We start from the raw sequence: 6293 nt of genomic DNA on the forward strand, positions 1-6293 counted from the left end.
GGCTCTGGCAGGCTCCGGGCACTCAGGGGCTGGAGGATGAGCCAAAGATGGACAAAGCGGTTCCTTCCCTACGCTGTAACCTTCCTGCGGGGGTTCAAGATGTGCCGTTCCCCAAGGCAAGCCGAGTGCGTTGTTCCCATCTTCCTCCCCGAGGGCTCTCTGCCTTTGTACGGGTTGGGATGCATCCAGCACCGTGGCCAACGCTTGCTAAAAGCGGATCAGAGCAGCTTGAGGCCTCCCTCTGTGCAGGAGCCACCGGAGAGGTTGGAGGGAGAAGCACAGGCTGCGAATAGCAAGATCTGGCACTGGTGAGTCTGGAGCTCTGCTGGTGCCAAGCTGACACTGACACCACTTCTAAAATGTGCCTCCAGGCACTGGCACCTGCCTCAGCTACCACTCATCATTCCCTTTATTAGAGGAAATTTCTGCAAGGCCAGAGCTCACCTGAAAGTGATGGTGACCAACAAAGGAAAAGGCAGAGCAACTGGGATGTGGAAAGGGTTAATTACATCCATCACTACTGTCAGGTTCCTGTAAAATCATGTTTCCATCAGTTCAATCAGAAGTGAAAAATAGTGCCTGGCACGGGGGACCAAACCTCAGAAACACAAAAGAAACCTCCAGAAAGAGGTTGTGGAGAAGATGGGTGTGAGGACAGGGAAGGAAGTTTTATCAGCTAAGGAGGTCCTGCTTCAATTTAAGTCTAATAAAGCATCAATAAACTAAACGCTGTCTTTGATTAGCTCCTCTGTAGCAGTAATTCATCAGCAGGCAGTGAGTTTGCCGTTGTCTCCATCAGCACAGACTTCCAGACTTACATTCCCCCATGCTGCTAAATCCATCCACCTGGGCTGGGCATTCGGGAAGAGCAGCATAAGGAGCAGGAGACACGGGGTAAGGGCACCACCGTAGCTGGAGGCACGCTGGTTTTCTTCTGGCTCCCTGCTGGAGGAGGAGCAGCCGAGGTAACGAACGGGGCTGGACAAGCCTCGCTGCCGGCGCTCCCGTCCAAGGCAAACAGCGGGATGGGCAGAGCCGACAAGGCTCCTCTGTCCGGGCTCTCCCGGAGCAGCTCTGCCCCGTGTCCCGCTGGCCGGGCCGGGCCAGAAAGGCAGAACAGGCTCCCCTTGTGTGCTCAGCCGTGCTCAGCCCCGGGCCGTGCTCAGGGCGGCTCCCGGAGCCCCTCCGGGGTGTCCAGGCTCAGCTAAAGAGCTTTTGAGGGGCTCCCAGGGCAGGCTGGGCTTGTCCCTGCCCTGCTGCAGCATCCTTCATTCCTAACGTGAACACAGTGGGGACCCCAAAGCATTTTGTTCCCTTTTTTGAAGGGAATGTAGGGAATACACCCAGCGAGCTCCTGTTAACTCCATCCTGGAGGTGACAGAATTTCAGGGTTGGGAAAAACAATCCCTAAATATGTCTCCCTCACTCCCCATCCATGGAGGGATTAATTAGATTGAATTAGTTATCAGCTCAATTTACAGATGAAAAGTGCTTTCCACAGCATGGCTTTGGAGTCCAACCTACAATGGATGTGCAGAGTCCCTTCACCTAGGTCTCCCATCTAGAGGAACTGCAGTGTCTGAATTTTCTGTTTCAATAGATTAGGAAGTAGTTTGACTCATTAAGTGTTCAGAAAAGATAGAGGCACCTCTGGGTACAGCCAAATATCTTTGTTTTCAGTTCTCAACTTTGTAACATCAAATAGAAGGTTCAGCACCCTTTGATTTTTTTTTTTCCTTCATTTTTCCCTAGCAGGGCTGAGGAAAAGACAGGAAGAAATCAGATGAGTTTGTTCTGAAAAGCTGTAAAAAGATAAAAAAACTGTTTGTAAATCTTGCCAGGAGTGAGCACAGAGGACACCAGGACCTGTCACAGCCATCTTTGTCACTGGCTGCAAAGCTTGCCTTAGTCCTTTGCCTAAATTTTGTCCTCTGTGTGGCAATTCAGGCCTGCATTTCAAGCAGAGAGCTGAAGAAATCTGCCATGCAGGGGAGCAGAGTCTGGCAAGATCAGATGCAGATTTTTCCTGCTCTGAGCTGGCATATCTGATGGCAGCAGGCTGCAGCTGGCAGCCAGCCAGCACCAAATTTGATTTCGCTTAAACAAAAAAAAAAATACACTAAAAAAACTTTAAAAGGATTTCACTGCCAACATCAACACAATAAAATCCCTGATTTGATTTGATAAAATCCCTTCCCCAGGCCAGCTGCCACAGTGCTGTCCTTGCCAGAGAGCATTTCCCTGGGGGTAAGTCCTTGTCCCCAGCAAGGTTGCTCACCTGGGCTGGAGCCCGGAGCTGGGCTGGCAGCAGAGTGCCCGGCATTGTTTGGGAGCCAGGCCCTCCCTGCTGCATTGGGAAAAGTTGTTTCTATCTGTCAGTAAAGGTCACAGGCCACCCCCGGGGCTATTTGTGCTTAACTCATTGGTGTCCGTGCCACAGCAAACACCAGAGGCCACCTGGCATCAACCTGGCATCAAACCCTTCCACTTGGAACAGCACATCAGCAATTCTGGGGCCACCTTCCACAGAGGTCCTTCATCCACAGCACCAGGGAATGGTCCTGTAGCCAGGAAAGCCAGCCTGGAGGTTGCTGTGCACCAGGGAAGCACATTGCACCCTGGAGAATGCTGCACTCTGGGGCTGGAGGCTGCGAGTGGACAGCAGTGCTCTCAGAGAAAAATGGAAGATTTATTTCCATCTAGTGGCAGAAAACGAACATAGTATTCAGCAATTTCTCATTACCCAGTTATAAATCTGAGCTGGAGCTCTCCTGTCATTGAGTGTCCTTCATTTTGTTCCAGAAAAAAATATTTGGATTTTGTTTGAGCAATATGTTGCATATTTCCACAGAAAAGAGAGGCTCCTAACCCAAAGCAATCGAACACAAGACAAAATAATTTGCTTGGCTTCAAAATAACAAACGGGGGGATCTTTGTTGCCCTTAAAATTGTAAACAAATACAGCTCAGTCCTGGTTCTCCAGAACTACAAGGAATAGAACTTCATCTTGGAAAACAAACAAACAAACAACACTGAAAAATTAAATTTTCCCATGATTGCATTGCTTTGGGACCTGCAGCATCAATGAAAACACCACCAAGTGCTCACCTTCTTTATGAACTAATAAAAGTTTTCATTGGGAAAAAAAGAAAACCAACAAAGAAAAAAATGACAAGAGAAATACTCTTACACAACAAGACACGGAACTTTGTCACCTCCACTTCCCCATTCCTCAACATCAGAAGAAACATTTCAAACAGTTTAGTCCTTAACTTTTAGCTCCCATACCAGAGTGTGGGTGTGAGATTTCAAAGCAGGGCAGAGGAATTTAATTCCCCCTGTTCACCCTCAGGGTGAGGCTCTTCAGTGTGTTTTTTAAAGATCAGGTGTTGCAGACCACTGGGACAGGGACACAAAGACTTCCTTGTCCCTGCTCTGGGACATCTCTGGGAGGCACCTCTGCTGCCCCGGCTCCACCTCTCAGGACTCACGGATCGTGGAGGTCTTTTCCAGTCATAATGATTCTATGATTCAGGGAGCTGCAGACTGCAGAGCAGCACTCAGAGATCCCCACCACGGTCTGGGCGCCCTGACCTGGGTCAGGGCCATGCCATGGCCAAATCTGGACCCACATTTCTCTCAGAGAAGCAATGCTCAGGCTTCAGAGGTGGGAAAGTCTCCAGTCCCCTGCTATGATGGGAATGTGCTAATTACATTGCAATTAGCCTGGACTGAACACAGCCAAAGGAACTACTCCTGGCAGGGGAACTGTAATCCTATCATGACCCATTAAAAAGAGCTGTTGGCTATTGCCAACCTGTGTGGGGAGCAGTGAGAGACAGCCCTGTCCCAGCTCTGCACCACCAGTCTGCTCTTCTTCCTCATAAAGAAAGGGCTTACAGTGGTTTAACAGCAAGGGCCAGGATACCAGGGATCACATAAAGCCTAGATATTTGCTGGTTGTTACAGCCTGAGCTTTAAACTGCCTCCATCCAGCCTGGTGCACTCTGGCAGAGAGATGGGAGAGCTGGAATCCCAAGGCAGTAACTAAAATCAAAGGAGTACCTGTGTGTGGTTGCAGGACAGGAATTTGCCCCGTGGTTGCTTAGTGCAGCATGAAAGTCCCAGGCAGACGACAGGATGGGGCTGTGGATAACAGATCCAGGAGCAGGAACACATTTCCAACCCTGCATCCAGTTATCCAAACCTCACAAAAGGCTCCCTCAGAGCCACCCATGCCCAGTGACACAATCTCCTCTGAGGAAGGAAGGTGAAGTGACAAGTGAAGATCTGCCATCAGCTCTGAAAGGAGCATCTTCACAGAGTCATAAAATCACTTTTGGGTGGAAAAGACCTTCAAGGTCATTTAGTTCCAGCCCCTGCTCCATGGGCAGGGACACTTTCACTGGATCAGCATCATCTGTGTGAGCTGGTGTTGCCCCAGTCCTTCCTCAGGCCCAGTGCAAGAGAGGGTTTGGGTGGCCTTTAGCAGATGGTAAAAGCCCTTCACAACCACCATCAGAGAGAGGACAGGCATTTAACAGACGTGGGAATGGGGGAGTCTGTTCTGCAGAGGTTTAATTTGACAAGCTGGGATCTCACCAGCAGCCTAGATTACACAAGGAGTATTTATTCCACTCCTTTGATATGCTTTGTGCTCTCTCCCTAGGTCTGGGACCAGCTTAGAGACACACCTTGGTGTGGGCAAGAAGCTTGGGAGAGTTGCAGCAGCCTGAGTTCAGATTCTATCTCTTCTTGTCAGTCCTGCAGTAACTCTGGGCAGCTTGACCTGACTGGTGAAGCCCTGTCTGGGCAGACTAGATTTGTAATTCAAGTCCAGTGCACTGAGCTGCTCCCCAAATGTGACAGCTGATGGCTGGAGTCAATAGGCAATTTGTGAACACAGAATTAAAATAGCAATTCCCTCTTGAATGCTATCAACCTTCAATGCAACAACAACACACAGAAGAGGTTCTGTAAGGAGGAAAATTTGTAGATTGACCTTGATCACAACAGCCTTTATATAGGCTGGCACATCAATTTACATATATTAACCATCCATGTCAGCAGAGTAGGGAAAAAACCATATATACAAGTGGTGTATATATAAGTGGTATATATGGTATATATAGGTACTAAAACACCATTCCACTGAAGGCAAGATGAGCAATCCAGTGCAGAACTGCTGATATCAAGCAGCAGCACTTCTCAATCAGAAGTGGTGAATTTTTTTTCATAAGAGACACACTCCAGCCTTTCTGCCTTTCCACCAGCCTCAGCAATGCTGAGCAGCCTCTCCGAGGGAGCACACTTTGGCAGGGCTTAGAGGGACAGACAAGAACTGGTTTCCAAAGTGTGCAGAGCTGATAGCACTGGATTTTCCTGCTTGAGCAGCAGTCACCATCCTGGTGAGGTACAACATGACTGTTCTTGGCAGTCCTTGCAGCCAGCCCTGCCAGAGACTCAGTCTCTCCCACTCATTCTCAGCAACTGCAAGTACCAGGAGGCTTCTCCTAGGAGATCTTTTCAGTATTTCTTTCATCTCTTCTGTTTTTAGCCAGTTTAAACGTTGCCATCAGGGCGGTGTTGGTGAAATTCAGATTGAAAGCAAGGCCGCATTTGAGGATAAATCCAGGGTGGTTTCATCTCACCTAAAGCAAACATCAGCGCCTTGCTCAGAGGAGGAGCTGACCTTTCTTTTCCTGCCTTCCTGAGGAGATGCAGCTTCTTGCTGACAGAGCACAAGTGGCTGGAGCTGACACAGCCAGGCAGCCTCTCCTGGCCTCCTGCAAATCAGTGACGGAACAGCGGAGGAATGATCACACTGCAGGTCTGTCAGAGCTGCAGGGTTTACAGCTTCCCCACAGGACAACACAGCTCCATCTCATTTTCCTCATGGGATTTTCAGTTTTCACCCCATGGCTGCATCCTGCAAACCTCTGCCAAAGCAGTGGGGAGGTGCAGAGCCTCAGGGGGGTCCCTATGGAGTTTGGGGGGTGATGATGAAGCTCCTGAGCCCAAAGCCTGCTGCAGATGGCTCCTGTGGACAAACCTTCTGGAACATGAGGAGAGCATAAGGAGGGAAACCAAGACACATCCCCAGTGCCTGCCTGCACACCTCAGAGGGCACGAGTGTTTGTTGTGTGAAGTGAGCTGTGAAGCCCAGAGTCACCTTCTGAGCCTGTATCTGCCTTGGAGGCCACCTACACAGATCAACATTGGCAGGAAGCTCCAGCTGGACTTGTTGCTGGTTCTGGGATCAGAGCACAGAGTGGGACATGGCAATGCAGCAG

This window comes from Vidua macroura, chromosome 17 (genome assembly GCF_024509145.1).
Source record: "Vidua macroura isolate BioBank_ID:100142 chromosome 17, ASM2450914v1, whole genome shotgun sequence".
In the NCBI taxonomy this organism is placed as follows: Eukaryota; Metazoa; Chordata; class Aves; order Passeriformes; family Viduidae; genus Vidua; species Vidua macroura.